Source organism: Amblyomma americanum, chromosome 1, assembly GCF_052857255.1.
Source record: "Amblyomma americanum isolate KBUSLIRL-KWMA chromosome 1, ASM5285725v1, whole genome shotgun sequence".
Classification (NCBI taxonomy): Eukaryota; Metazoa; Arthropoda; class Arachnida; order Ixodida; family Ixodidae; genus Amblyomma; species Amblyomma americanum.
The window spans coordinates 11,514,693-11,531,009 of record NC_135497.1 but is presented as its reverse complement, the minus strand read 5'-3'; the positions used below and the strand labels follow the sequence as shown (position 1 = coordinate 11,531,009).

Here is a 16,317-nt window from a genome sequence, read left to right as displayed (position 1 = left end):
ACAGGTATCTAAAAACTTTCCTAGCCCACTGCTTCTCCATCTTTCTCAATCGTTCCTCAAGTGCTATCTTACTGCTAGCCTCTCTGCTCTCGAAAGACGCCCATCCCATATCACCCTGTACCCCCTGATTTGGTGTATTGCCATGTGCTCCCAAAGCTAACCTCCCTACTCCCCGTTGTTTAATTTCCAGCCTTGCTTGAACATCTGGCCTCATACACAGGACCGCATTACCGAAGGTCAGGCTAGGGACCATCACCCTTTTCCAGATCCCTCTTAGCACCTCATACCTATTGTAATTCCACAGTGCCCTATTTTTCATGACAGCTGCATTCCTACTAGCTTTATTCATTACATATTTTTCATGCTCTGTCAGATACTCAGCACTGTTATTTATCCACACCCCAAGATACTTGTACTCATTCACTACTTTTAGCACGAACTCCTGTATTCTATGCTCGCCGCCCTCTTCATTAAATATCATGACTGCAGATTTTTCCTTACTATTCTTGAAACCTAATCTATCTCCCTCTGTACTGCATATGTCTAACAACTTCTGCAGGTCTTCCTTGTTGTGAGCCATTATCACTATATCGTCCGCGTATATTAGTCCCGGTAATGCCTGCTTAATCAATTCCCCTTGCTTGAAAAAAGATAGGTTGAAGCCTAGTCCGCTCCCCTCTAGCTTGGTCTCCAACCCTTGCAGGTACAACATGAACAACAAAGGGGACAGAGGACATCCTTGTCTAAGCCCCCGCTGTATCTCTACAGGCCCTGATACATTTTTTCCCCATTTTATGAGCATTCTGTTACCTCTCTCTATATATATATATATCTTTTAAAAGATTAATTACTCCATTTTCCACATCCAATGTGCCCAGTATGTCCCACAAATGCTCCTGAGTAACGTTGTCATAGGCTCCCCTAATATCCAGAAATGCTAGCCATAAGGGCCTATGTTCCTTTTCCGCAATTTCTATACACTGTGTCAATGAAAATAGATTGTCCTCCAACCTCCTTTGTTTCCGGAACCAATTCTGTAGTTCCCCTAACACCCCCTCGTTCTCCACCCAAGCCTGGATGGATGGATGGATACGGCTGAACCCTTTACATCTTGCGGTGGCTCAAGCCACCTAGCCATGTCTTGTGAAATTTTACTCCTGTCTTGCTTTTAGCCACCAATCAGATAACCTTCGCTTGGTTACTTCTAACCTCTTAAAATCCACTTTCCCTTCACTATCCCTAAACCCCAATGCCTTGGGTAAGTCAGCCCCGCTGCTTTCCACTGTAGGGTGAAGCCCTTTACAGAAAAGTATCAAGTGTTCAGCCGTTTCCTCCTCCTCTCCGCGCGCAATGCACAAAGTGTCTATCTCCTGGTACCTGACTCTACACGTCTTAGTCCGCAAAACTCCAGTCCTGGCCTCAAACAACAAAGAACTTCCCCTACAATTATCATAGATATTTTCTTTGACAATTTCCTGTTTAAAGGTCCGGTATGTTCCCAGTGCCGATTTCGTCAGCATCCCTGTTTTCCACAAAGCTCTCTCTGTTTCTTTAACCTCTTTCTTAACCGATAATTGCTGACTTGCCCCCTTACTGCTGTCAAGATATTTGCTTGTCAATTTTCTAGTTCGCTTTCTCCATTTCGTGTCAACATTCTTTATATACAGGTATCTGATAACTTTCCTAGCCCACCGCTTTTCCTCCATCTTTCTCAATCGTTCCTCAAATGCTATCTTACTGCTAGCCTCTCTGCTCTCGAAAGACGCCCATCCCATATCACCCTGTACCCCCTGATTTGGTGTATTGCCATGTGCTCCCAAAGCTAACCTCCCTACTCCCCGTTGCCTAATTTCCAGCCTTGCTTGAACATCTGGCCTCATACACAGGACCTCCTGATTTTGTGTATTGTCATGTGCTCCCAAAGCTAACCTCCCTACTCCCCGTTGCCTAATTTCCAGCTGCCTAATTTCCAGCCTTGCTTGAACATCTGGCCTCATACACAGGACCGCATTACCGAAGGTCAGGCTCCAGGAGTCTACGCCAGCGCCACACCGCGGCAACCGCTTCTAAAGCCTCACGGGAGCGCGCCGCTTTTGCCGCTGCACCTTGTAGAACACACAGGACCGCATTACCGAAGGTCAGGCTCCAGGAGTCTACGCCAGCGCCACACCGCGGCAACCGCTTCTAAAGCCTCACGGGAGCGCGTCGCTTTTGCCACTACACCTTGTAGAACACTGTACCCTAGCGCCACTATAGAGGCTAGAACCTTCTAGCCTCTATAGCGCCACCACTGACTTTTGCTTTGATTTGGCTATAGTGCCTAGAATATACTGGCTAGTGTGCCGACCGTGGCCACCCTGGTGGCACCGCGAGCGATGAATGCCGACGGCCGCCGCATGGAGCGCTGCAAGTCAGGAGGGTGCCGCCGAGCCGCAACGCTCTCGCAACATTGGCAAGAAGCCTAGTGCATTTTCGCTTTCGTTCAGCTGTAATCGACCAAAGCTGTCATGGAGGCAGCTGATTATAGGTTTCAGGGTATGTTTTGAGTCTCTGTCGAGGAGCTGCACATTTAACACTTGTCGCTTGCGCGAAATCTGCTGTGAAATTCAGCACAACTTCGTGTTTCGAAACACGAAACTTGTGCTGTACATATCTTTTAGATATATATGAAGTACTTTTTCGGTAACATTTTCTCTAATAACGTAGGCGAAACGCTTCGGTTAATTTTATTGGATTATATTTAGGTGTTCTCGCTGTGTACGTACTACATTTGCGAACGAGTAAACACATGCAATGTGAATAACGCAGGAAACACAGTCGTGCAACACTCGTTTTTATTCGCGTGCAATATCAATCGCGGACATGTTACAGAAGTACAGCAAGCAGGGCCCATATGTGCACATGAGAAGCATTTATTGGCAGCGACGCAGTTTTAGAAACTTATGCCGCTGCCTTTGCGCTTCCCTCTCTTTGTTGAGGCCCTTGACAAAAAAACGAAACCTTAAGAGAACATAAAACTTTACAACGGTATATAAAACTGCCTTTTCATGCTCTGAGCAGCCAAGTTGAGGAAAAGACAGTGTCTGTAGCTGACTCGAAAATGCAACTAAACTCATTTCATGAAGCTTGTTTTTACTAAAAAACACAGTAAAGGCATCTTCCATGGCTTTTACAGCAGTTGACAAGCTCTGGCTGGGGTACACTAGGCCCCCATTGTCAAAATGGCTAATAAAGTACGAAGCGGCGTCGGCACTTGCTTCAGCTTTGCTTACACATAGGCAGCCTGCACACTGTGGACAGCAGTTCTTAGCAATGATCTTTCTTGCCACGTAGCCTGTAGTGTAGTAGATCAAAGCACTGTGGCTCTTCTTCTCTATGCATGATGCATGGTCACTGCTAGACACGACAGCTTGAACTACATCTTCAGCTTCACTGACGTTTCCGTGGTCAAGAAGGTCATCTATTTTGTCTGAAAGGAACTTACTCGTAGTTTCACACACCTCCTTTGGGCTCAGCAGTGCTTTGATTACGTCTGGGGTGCAGTTCACTCCTCTTGGTGGCTTTGCCAGGTTGTAGAATGCGAGTAAATTCACAGTCATCAGAAACTGTGACACTGTCGGATGGTCGTTACAGCCAGACGACTGTCTAATTATACCAAAAAGGTTTTCAAGCTTATCCTGGCTTAATCTGGATGTTAAAAAATACTTGAAACCCACAGTCGACGTCAGGTAGGACAACAAGCCAAGTGTACTCTTGATGGTAACCCTTAGCCCAGCAGACGTGCTTTCTCTAAGAAAACCACCACCAGCTGGTTTTGCAGTTTGCTCCCATTCCTGCAGATACTCTAGGAAGCCTTTCAGAAATTGCACATTTGGACTGTCAGGCTTGAGTGCCTTCTCGCTTGTTCGCGATGTCATAACAAGAATCAGGTTATTCATATCTTTTACGAAATCTACTGTCGGCTGCACGGTCCTATGTGAGGCTTCAATGTGTTCTCTATAAATGAAAAGTCCTTTGATGACCTGGTCGCTGAAGAGCTGAAATGCGATGTCCACTTTCATTTTTTCAAAGCAGTTTGGCTTAAGGTGTGCATTTGTCAGGCTTGGCATAACTTTCAGTGTAACATTTTCTCGACCCGCTTCGAAGGCTGCTAGTACAATACCGATGTGAACATGCCCAGCTGGTGCCAGGTATCCTTTTCCAACAAATCCATTTCTCACATTCTTCAAAAGGTGTGGAAAATCTGACAAAAAATAGAGCTGCCTTTTAGGATCCACTGGGTGTTTGGTGCTGCTCCGAACGTGGCTTGGAGAACCTTTGAAAAAAAACAACTCGCGATCAGTTTCTTCATCACAATATTTAAACATTAGAAACATGAAATCTGCACTAGCACCATGCACACTCTAAACAATCTTGCATTTTGCGTGAAATTACAGCCTTACCCTGTATTCAAAACAGCCGCCACATGCTCCTATATTTCAGCTGGCGCCGTCGCATGTTATGCAATCCACGAACAGGCCAGCCTTTTCCGCAAGGACTGTGGTTTCCAAAATGATTTTCGCCAGTGTTAGGGCCTTCACATTGCCCTTTGAGGCAAAAACACCGAGGATTTGCGTCCATTTTCCTGCGGAAAGGTAATCTCTCACAAATGTACGTGCGTTTTACGTATAAAGTTGCGAACTGTAACCAAGAGAAAAAAAAAGTTTACCAGTAAATGGCTGAAACAGCACAATCATCCCATGGTCTGCCAGCACATTCTTCTGGTAAGCAGGTGTATGACCTCCAAGGTCAACAAAGCCTTCAATATCACCTGAATTGTAAAAAAAAAGCACAGGAAAAACACCTTGTTTTATGCGCAGACATCTCTCAACACAGATTAGAATATGGCAAAGTGCTAAACCAGCATAAAAAGAAACACGTGCTAAAAGACTTGACGATCGAATATTACCAGAGCACTGCACGGCTCGAGCAATATTGTAATGCTTAGCAGAACATCGTATTTTTCTCATACTGTAAAAGCTCGCTGATTCGTGCTTCAATGGACCGGAAAAAATGTTCGCATAGTCTGAAATTAAGTTCGAACTATCGAATGACCCCGAAAAAAAAACTGTCAAGAACCGCTTGCATCGCGGTAAATTTATTTGGTGAAAGACTTGGCAGTAGTTGCTTGTTATTTTAGATGAGAACGGCGCAACAATAACTATTTTTAGCGGTGGAGCTCTACCGCTAGTGCATCGCACGCCGCAAGCGCGGAAGATTCACGGGCGATGAATACGGCATTGCTCAGCAGCTCCGAAGCGGCAAGAAAAAAATGTGGATAGGGAAGATTAGCGAAACAGCCAACCAACGCTATAAACGGCGCGTAGCTGGGTTTGGCTGGCTGGCTAGTGCGGTTGGGCGCACGTTTCAGAAAAGCAAAATCGAAACTATCAGTGTGTCCGCTCTTGTAGATGAGGCCGTCCGTCCGCCATCACGCCTGCCGTGCAGCGCAAGTCAGAGATGCGCGAGTGATTCTGCAGCCCAGAATTCAGCTTTGAGGGGGGCTATTTGGACGACCGCTTGCCGAACCGATACCTGTATGTACACAACCTCCTTTGGGAGCCTGTTCGAATTAATCGGTGCGAGACCCGTAGCTTCCGAAACAGCGGGCGTGCAACGCCATAGACTTGCATAGCGTTGGCCGGGACCGCGCCGGCAGTTCGATTTATGCGGATTTTCGCATTGCGGGGTTTGAATCAAAGAGCTTTTACCGTATACACAGAACGCTCCAAGAATTCATTGCAGCTATACTCACCAGCTGATTTCACATTTAGGTACTCCGAAAGCTTTATTTCGTCAATGACGAGGCCACCGTGACGACTGTAAGCATCCATGGTCTTTGTTTTTTCATTTAGGGCATCGAATACCTTTGTACTGAGGCCAAAGCCACCCTTGAAGCGCTGTAGGTACTTTTTCAAGCAAGTTCGCCCTGGCAGAACCATAATAGATTGTCTGCTTAGTGTTCATACAACTTCGGGCTTCGCATCCTCATCAGCATACATTATAAAATCCACTCATCATCGTATCGCATTCCCTTGTGTGATTTTCGCCTTGCAGCAAGGAAACAACTCTTTATAACCAGCTGCTGCTTTGAGGGAAGAGATTTAATTTTGCTGTTAAATGTCTTTTCACTAAGAGCCTCATTTCGCTCTTTCATGTGAGCCACCTGTATCCTTGCATTTGCCAATCTTTTCTTGGTTCTTGACAGGCTTCGAGAAATGTTCCTGCACTGTTTCTTTTCATCAGATTTTCTGGCAATTTCATTTGTGCTTTGCTTTTTTCTGCACGCTTGGTTTTGAGCCAGAATCCTTTGGTACTTGCAGAAAGCGCAGGATTCACCTTCAGACCTCACAGATAATGAACACTTCTCAGAAAAAATCATGCCTTTGTAGGAGGTGTGCTTTCCTGAGGCCGGCTTTATGCCGCATCCATCACAAAGATTTGTCAAGGCAACTTCCTTGATCAAAGTTTCGGCCTCTTCGCAAGTTGTGACGATGTGTTTTGACTTTTCCCTTCCCCTGAGGTAAACCGTGGCTACCACTGTTTGTCCATCAAGTAATGGCTTTGCAAATGCTACCATCTTTTCAATGAAGAGGTTAGCGAAGTTATTTTTTTTCAGCCTCACAATAGTCGTACGCTAATGAATCGACTGTCACGGATGGCACTTTCATCCATGTCACTGGAACAGCGACGTTGGAGAATGGATGGAGACGATCGTTGGTTGTTCGTGGTCGTTCGTCACCAGCATTTTGCGCTTCGCCAGCGCTTCCTTCTGCAGAAACACAGCGTGGGATGGTGCACTTTTCAGTTACTGCAGCTCCGCTGTTGGTGTCAGATGCTTCCATGCTCACCGATTCAGCATTATCAATGCCTGAGCACAACTCGGAGGCTTCCGACGCAGCACGCCTGTGACGCTTTGCTGGAGGCTCTTGCTGGCACAGATTTCTAGTTTTCCTTTTAGCTGACACTTTAGCAGAATGTGTTCTGGGTAATTCGTGAATATCGAAGGCACGGCGTCGGATTTCAGGCGCGGTTTATCGCGTGGAAGCTCGCTGGTAACACCATTTACGCTGACACTGAATGTGCGCTCGATACAACTGCTCTCAAAATGTTTCTCGCAAACCACAGCAGCTGGTGTCAGCCTTCTGTCCTCTCTTTTGATGTTTCTTTCCCCTTCTGCAAGCCGCGTAGCATCAGATGGTGCAGTAAACATGGAAACACGTTCCTTGTTCGAGCGGCAACCGCTTTTACACATTGGCACGAAGCAAGTCTTCTATTTGCACTGTCGCTTTGGCTTTGACATCTTTTTTGTGCAGTCACATGTAGCTCGTTTAGTGGTGGACACGGGAAAAAAACAATCGAGAGCTCAGTGCATGATTTGACTACACGGTGAAAGCACGCAGAACGGATACACGCACGCACAGAACGCGCGCACAAAACCGACGAAATCACCACAGAACTGCTCGGAGGAGCGGATGCGTCGACTTTCATGTGCAAAGAGCCACACAGGACAACATACACAGTTAACAAAATTTCGTGCACAAGCCGGTTAATCGCGCACGCACAAGACCAGGTCGCTGCCTTCCGAAGCGAGAAAACCGCGTCGTCTGCTGCGGCAGCACCCTCCCGACAAGCAGCGCCCTCTGCCGCCATCGGTGGGCTTTCATTGCAAACGGTGCCACCTGCTCCCATTGCGCAGCGCTGGGGCTCGGCACACTAGCCAGTATATTCTAGGCACTATTATTTGGCTTCGGCTCGCTGTATAGTGAACTAGAATATATTATAGTGGCATGAACGGCTCCGCGCAGGCGGCCCGTTTGCGCATGGATGCCGCGAGATGGCGCCACTGCAACCTTTCCTACTGCTCCGGCGCGGCGGCGAACGGTTTCTGGGGCTTTCTCGCACGCAATAATTGCAGGCTGCGAAATTACCGAAGCTGTTATCTAAACACATCCATTTTCCTCGTGCATTTACTCATTATTTGCACACTTGTAATGCATATGCCGGTAAATCAATCAAGCCCGAACATCGCGTTGCGCGTTTTCAACCCAGTATAAGCTATTTCGCCGGTTGGGGGTAGAAAAAAAGTTCATTATCCTTTCTACATCAGCGCGAATTTGCCACTTAATTACACTGTGCTGAACATGTACAGTCGCGACCAGAATGACCTGCAATGCTTTACCGGGCACTTTCTCTTGGTTTGCGTTTAATAGCAAAAGATTACGCTGTGCTGCACAGTACCAGGCACCCATGAAAACTGCTCAGGAGCTATATACGAACTTCGTTACAGCCACGAACTAGCATAGCTTCCTGACATAAGCTCGCAAAACCTGATGCGCGTTGCGAGTCATACTGAGCGCGATAGTGTAAGCTGTCCACAGACATAAGCAGGCATTTAATAACACATTTTGCGAAACTTGCGTCCTTTTACCGATGTCGCGCGCGAAAAACAGGAAACATTCCGACGGGCGTTTCTCAATGCTGTTAATGGCGCGGAAATTTAGCAAGAGTTGATTCCCACCTTCGGCCCACTTACGCCCACCCCGATAAATTCTTGATCATCGAGTTTTCCCATGTAATTCAGAGTAAGGGCAGCGCTCCACATATGGTAAGCAGCTGCTGTGCTGAAGAAATCAGAGAGAAAAGCAGGGCTAAAGTGTGATTTATTCAAAATGGGCAGAGTGATGTTTAGCACCTGCTCAATTTAAGGTGCTTTGCACCTTCACGCCTTTTGAGACTAGCCTTGTTTAGGCTTTTTGTAAAAAAATGTAGGCGTGTTGTAACATAAAATGCAATTACTTCAGCTGCAACTTGCTCACAATGATCTTGGCGTCCAAGTACAATCTTCTGCTTTTGCTTAATGTGGCCAAGAACATCAAGTACACTGTCAGAATGCAGTTCCAAAAGGCTAAAGCATTCAGTAAAGGCTTCGTCCAGATTTACTACAAATGCATAGAGCACACTTGACGGGTACAGGAGGCCGCCGTTATCTCTCATTCGGGTGAATGACGCCAAGTTCAATCATTCTGCAGCCTCTTTTGTCATCAAGAGACGAGTGAGACATGCCTCACATCCAGACTTCAGGATGCACTTCCGGGCAACATACCCGGCAATATAGAAAATAAGCCTGCTGTCACTGCTTGCAACAACACAGGATGCATGATCTGGGGCACTGTCCGTAAGCAGGTCTTCTGCTGCACTCAAATCTCCCGAGTCAAGCGCTTTGTCAACAAGCTGTTGTTTACCACTTGAACTAGCTTGAACACCAGCATCTGCAGGCAGAAGAGCGCTGAGGACACCAGCCTCACAATTTCCTCTGGATACTGAGTGTGCTAGGTTGCTGAAACTCAGACAGTTAACGGTGATAATAAACTGCTGGGGCGTTGGATGCGAGTTGCAACCAGACGACTGGCGTACAATTCCAAAAAGACGCTCAACAGGGTCTTGACTAACTCTAGACGTCATGAGGTACCTGAAGCCAAGATCATCACATAGGTACTTCAAAAGTGCTAGTACGCTTGCTACAGTCACTCTTAGTCCAGTAGCTGTCGATTTGCTAAGGAAGCCTTGTTGCCCCTTTGTGTGGTTTTCCCAGCTCCCCAGAAACTCCAAGAATGAATTAAGTTTCTGCACAGCAGGGGAGTTCGGCCGCAGAGCCTCAGCAGGAAAGCGAGACGTCAGGATCTCGATGAGGTCGTGAATGACTCTGCAAAAGGGAAGGAGAGAAGGTTTTACTTTGTTCATTGACAGTATAACTATATGCAAATTGCAATAATAACAGAAAGGGCTACTAAGCAGAAACAAAAATGTGCTACATTAGAACAAATGTGTAACACTTACTTGAAAAAGTTCACTGTAGCTGTGATGTCACCACAGTGTTCCTCGATCGTGGTCTTGTAGAGCTCCAGCCCATCACTGACTTTTTTCCCAAAAAGCTGAAATGCTAATGAGACCCTCATTCTCTCAAAATTGTTGGGGTTTGTATGACTGTTTGTGATGCCATGCATTGCCTGCAGAGTGACGCAACTCCTGGTGCTGTCCACTCTGAGAGCCTTCCGAACCACCTGCATGGACACCTGAAACCAATGCAATGTGATAGTCAGCGAATATATATGACCATTTTGCAAAAACTAACTATAGTGTGAAGTTCAGCTGCACAAATTATTCAAACTTACTTTTCCTTCAGGCACTTGGAAGTCAGACTTGAGCAGCCCATTCCGCAGACATTTTATCAGATGCGGGAAATCTGAGATGAAGTAGAGCTGACGATCAGGGTCAATAGGATGCACAGCGCTGCACGTGGCCCCAGTTAATGATGCAGCAATGCCCATTTTGGTCCACATTTTTCTGTTCCAGGTTGCTCCATCTGATGTAATAAAATCGACCCGCAGTCCAGCTTTTTCCACTAGGATCACAGCTTCAACCATGATCTTAGCCAGAAGACTGCCTTCTACGTTTCCACGTGTGGCAAATGCACCCAGTATTGGGGTCCACTTCCCAACAAAAGGCACAAAAATGATGACCATTCCATGGTCACAGACAGCGTGTTTGTCTTCTGATGAAGAGAAGGCACCAAGGTCAACAAACCCATCCACGTGACCTGCTGTCGTCACGGAAAGGTGTTCTGACAGTTTCATCTCGTCCACTATGAGACCCCCGTGACGCGAGAAATTGTCCATTGTGGAGGTTGTCTTGCTGATCACTTCAAAAATCTTCTCGCTGAATCCAAATCCAGTCCTGTACAGCTGCAGGTATTTACGAAGTGTGGACTTACTTGGCAGTACTAGGATTTTTTCCTTCCTTAAGTGTTCATACAATCGTGCACTCTTCATCTTCATAATTAGGCACTCAAGCACCCACTCATTAGAAAACTTCATTCCCCTGGTGCTTTTACGTGACGAGGCCTTGAAGATATGCAGTGCTGCCTCACGCTGATTTGGAGAAAGGGCTGCCACCTTTTCAGTCAGTTCCCCCTCTGCAATAGCTTTGTTTTGGATCATCATTTCATTTAACTGCTCCTTCAGAGAGTTGGTGTTGCTTTTAAGTCGTGCTGTCTTTCGCTTAAGCAACTTGAGTCGATGAGCAAGGGCCCTTCCAGTAGACAGGCGCACAGCGGCATTTACGCATGATTTTCTGGTAAGCAAGGATTTTCGGAGAATCTTGCACTCGTCGCAGATTTGTCCTGAAAGTAAAGAAAATCAAAAGCACACACATGAGCAAACATGCCAGCAAAGAAAGCGACACTGTTCACAAATACAACACAAGCCGGTTGTTTCAAAGAAGGTGAACCAATAAAACAGAGGGCTCGCTGAACAGTCAAAAGTCAACTGTTAGAAATCAGTGAACCAGCTTGCTAGAAACAATCCATTTTTTTATGCCCGCCAACACTGCCATCACATTACAGAGGCCGGCACAGTATCTAAAAAAGTTATATTAACAATTCTAGTTCGCTTAGGCTGAAACACTTGGTATTATAATTAAAAGGGAATTACCTTCTGTGGATACTATTCCGAGGCACTGTGCGCTGAAGACACCATGTGCAGTTTTGGCAGTTGCAGCTGCCAACTTTATGGTCAGAGAGTGGGAAATCTGACTGAAATCCTGAATGTTCATGGCTCCTTTGCAAGCAAAACTTGTATGTACATCCTTCAAAATATTGCTTGCATCACACACAAAATTCACAACTTTTTCAGCACACAGCATGCCTTGAATGTACACCTTTGCAGTGAACTCTCCTCCTGATGCTGTAAAACACACAGCTTTTTCATGCCATAGTTCTAGTCTTTTCGCCATTTTGACAGATGATGTAGCAAATATTACGGTCTCGACCCCCTCCAACTCAATTCGGCACCAATCCTTGGATGGAGCTTCCATGGTCCGAAGAGATTCTAGAGAGAATGAATTACGATCGGCTACAAGCGAATCTTCATTCTCTTGCGCTCCAGCATCATCCTCGTCGCTGCAGGACCGGCTCCTGGTTTGATGGCACGCTCTCTTCCGCGGCACTTGAGTAGTCGCTAAAACTTTCCTCTTCCTTTCCGATCTTTGTCGAGGTGTTGAGGTGGAAAGATACGTAGGGCAGCCTGGAAGTAATGTTGGTACCGCGCCCGGAGGAAGCGACGGCTTCCCTCGCGGAATCCGCACTTCGTTGCAATTTATCACGTGCACATTGTCGCGCAGAACTAAGTGCGGTTCAAAATGATGTTCGCATACCGCCGAAGAAACGGTGAAAGTTTTATCCTTCCTGTGAAGGTTGCGATCCCACTTCTTGCGAAGATCGTCGTCTTTCGGAGCCGCGAATAGCGACGCTTTCGGTCCACTTGGGTAACCCGTGCGGCAGCCCGGAGCGAAGCAGTGGGAATCTGTCCGCCTCTTCGCCACACCGTGGGCTGCACGCGGTGAAAGCGCACATACACAAGGCACACGGTCGACACGAGAAGTCCCTTCGCATGAAACACAAAGCAAACGGATGCACAAACACTCACAACAGTTTTGCCAAACGTCGGAGAGGCAACCTGACGAAAGTCTATCCGTGCCCCACGAGGCCCCGCCGTCCGCGCCGCAGTATGAAAGAGAGCAGCAGCACCTCTAGCGGCTTTCCAGAGCGTAAGGGGACGCCGGAAAGCCAGGCGCTCCCTTCCGGTCGCGCCACTATATTATATATTCTAGTTCACTATAGCTCGCTGCTAGCCAATGATACTGATGGCGTTGCTGCTGCCGTTGACTCTGATGGTGGCTACGACGCAGCTGCAGATTTTGCGCCGATATTTTTTGCAAAAATGATTTCCGCGCGGGCTGAGGCGACTTTTCAGGAGATTTAGGCTAGTGATCGTACAAGGTGCAGTGAAAAATCGGGAGTCTCCCGACTGAATCGGGAGACTTGGCAGGTATGCAGCTGGTATCAACAGGACAAGCGTTTGCGGGTCGGTAGGCTGGAAACTCTGATTGGTAAAAAAAGTGACGTCACGCTTGTAACGTCATGGTCACGTGACTTTTAATAACGTCATGTCCGGTTGGGGACAGACATTGCGGCTGAGGCCGTGAGGCATCAGCTACACCGTCCTCAGCCGACGGCCTCTCCTCCTGATCGGGCTTAGGCTTCGGCGGAGCCTGAGAGGGGGTAGGGAGACCACCATCTGCGGGAAATAAAGTTTTTCTGAACTGAACTGAACTGAACAGACATTTTACCTAGATTTTTCTCGGAATTCTCCACGTTTTTTACAGCGTACGCGGGATAAAAAAGCGCATCTTTACCTCCACCCCACCCAGTTCGACCACTTTGCCGAGAAGAACCCTTGCCTAAATGCTGCCACCATTCACGCCCCCCCCCCCCCGACACTTTCCCGAACTCGGATGTTTTGTCGCCTTTTTTATTTTTGTTTTGTGTGTTTGTGTTTGCATGCACAGTGTACGTGTGTCTAGTTAAGCTAACTGCGCCGCTGATTCCGCATTGACTATTCCTGCCGAAGAGGCTCCAGGGAAGTGTCCTGCACGCGAGAACATGCATCTCCGGGAATCCACCACCGTCTGTTTCTGTACTCGCCGCCGCTATGCCTTGAGGGGCGCCTTTCTCCCCTCTCGCTCCTCGTTTTCCTTTTCTTCTTTCTCATTTTTTTTTGCCCGCTCCCAGTGGCTTCTCGGCGGACAGGGTGTGACAGCGCGTTTTTCTTTTTCTATTTATTACTTTTTCTTCCTTTTCTAGTAATTTTCTTTTTTGCCCATCTTCTTTCCAGCACCCGACTGCTTGTTGCTCTTTTCATGTGGCGGACATGTGTGCCAATTACAACTCCTCAAGAACGGGAGGAAGATCGCTGTGACTTCAATCTTGAGAAAGGACAGGCTCTGTCCGAAACGTCGACTCAAAATAAATGTCTAAATGAAGCGTCTCCCAACATTACACACACACACACACACACACACACACACACACACACACACACACACACACACACACACACACACACACACACACACACACACACACACACACACACACACACACACACACACACACACACACACACACACACACACACACACACACACACACACACACACACACACACACACACACACACACACACACATATATATATATATATATATATAGTTACCCTTGATGTAGTGTCTCTGTACACCAACATACCGCATGATGATGGCATCCGAGCTCTGATCGCATCCTATGCAAAACACAAAAACGCTGATGCTCCTAGCCAAAGTACCATCGCTGCACTTACTGATCTGGTCCTCAAGCTCCACTTTTTTTTAATTCAAGAACTCCTTTTACCTACAAACGAGTGGTACCGCTATGGGAACGAAAATGGCGCCAAACTATGCCAACATATATATGCATAGCATTGAATCGGAGTTTATCCGCTCATACCCAACAAAACCGGCTTTTTACAAACGCTTCCTAGACAACATATTCATGGTATGGACGAAAACCGAGGACCAACTCATCCAGTTTATTTCAGCATTTAACAACATATATCCAAACCTCTGTTTCACACACACTTACTCCACCAGTCAAATTAATTTTTTGGACGTCTCAATTCGAATGCAGAAGGGTACCTTAATCACCAGTGTCTATAGAAAGCCCACGGAGAGGCAACAGTACCTCCATTACAAGAGCTGCAACCCACGCCACTGCAAAACTTCAATTCCATATTCCCAAGTCATCAGATTCAAACGGACCTGCTCACGACCAGAAGACTTCGAAGAACATTCTAGCCGTATGCGGGAGGTTCTGAGGGACCAATGCTATCCGGCTTCTATTATTGATGATGCCATTAGGAAAGCGGAAGCAAAAGATCGTAACGAAATGTTTGGGGATCCCAATCAGCAACCGCAAATGAACGCCGCTCTAATCTCGTCTTAACCTTCGCAAACAACCTTTTTAATTTCAAGAAAACTCTAAAAAAACATTTCAACATAATCGAACAAAACGATCGACGGTCAAAAATTTTTCCAACAGTTCTACAGGTTACCTACAGACTACCCAAAAACATGCAGAATTATGTAGTTCACTCTACTGTCAATAAGTAAAAGCCTGTGGTTTGCCTACCTTGCAGGAAGAATCGCTGTCAAGTTTGCCAGCACATGCGGACAACACTAGCTCAAACACACACTCTATAACTTCAAACACTCCATCCGTGAAAACTTGAACTGTGACAGTAGTAACGTAGTATGCATGCTCGAGTGTCGCGATTGTCAGATGCAATACATTGGTCAAACCGAGAATTCCTTCCGAATTAGATTCAACAACCACCGCGCGCACACAAGATCTCTTTCTCTCCTCCCCCTGTCGAAAAACCTTTCCCAGGAAGGACACGAGTTTCACAAACTAAAAGTTACGCTGCTACAGAGCGGCTTCCAAAATACCCGTGAGCGTGAGCAACGAGAATCATGCTTTATATATAAGTTTAATACTGTGCAGGCCGTGTAAATGAGAACCCTGGTACTTCAGAAGTCAGAGTCCTAGCCCTACTCAAATTCACAGCACCCCGACTGCATCGCCTGAGGTCATGCCAATTTGCATGTTTGCTTCCACATGCCGCCCTTCTCCTCCCCTGCCATTCTTTCTTGCTCATGACCAGAGAAAACAGTTGTGACAGCAAAGCATGTTGCCTATTCCCCCCTCAACTTTTTATATCTTTATATATTTTATTTTTCTTTATTTCTTTTTTTCTTGCTTTGCAGATAATAGAGCGTGATGCTCCATATAGGGCAGTAACCCATTGCAATAACGCACACTCGGGCGATTTCGCGCCTGCGTTCCCCATTTTCTTTCTGTTACTCTCCTCTCTCGCTCAGTTTCTAGGAAGGAGCCCTCTTTTTGTCTCCGCGACGGAAGGCGGGGCGGAGGCGCCCTCGACGCATCTTCGCCTTTCGTAACTTCACTTAATTGAGGTCTCCTTCGTTTAAAAATTGCGTTCGTGGCGGGGAGCCGTTCCGGAACGACGGTGACCTTCGACGCCGCGCGAATGCAGAAGCAATGCTTTGCGCCGGGATGCAGCAAACTCAAGCGCCAGACGCCTCTAAATAGGTAGAAGACAGTGCCTTCCACTGGTTCCATGGTATTGGGGGCTGGCCCGGGGTTTCCAGGAATGTACGATGGGGCGTAAGATCCCGTGAAACTCATAGTAAAGGTTTACCTCGTCGGCATGTTGTTGTATTGTAGATGCAAGATCGAACGACACACCGGAGCGAGCGATGTCATGCTGACGCCACGTTTCAGGCGACCCCCTCCCCTCTACTTTTCTTGCGCCACGTATACGT

At 46.9% G+C, this 16,317-nt stretch overlaps 1 pseudogene; it reads right to left on the bottom strand.

Annotated features, from left to right (window-relative positions):
• Positions 1-8,727: 8,727 nt before the first annotated feature.
• The window catches only part of LOC144115973 (uncharacterized), a 62,587-nt pseudogene continuing 54,997 nt past the window's right edge, over positions 8,728-16,317 (bottom strand).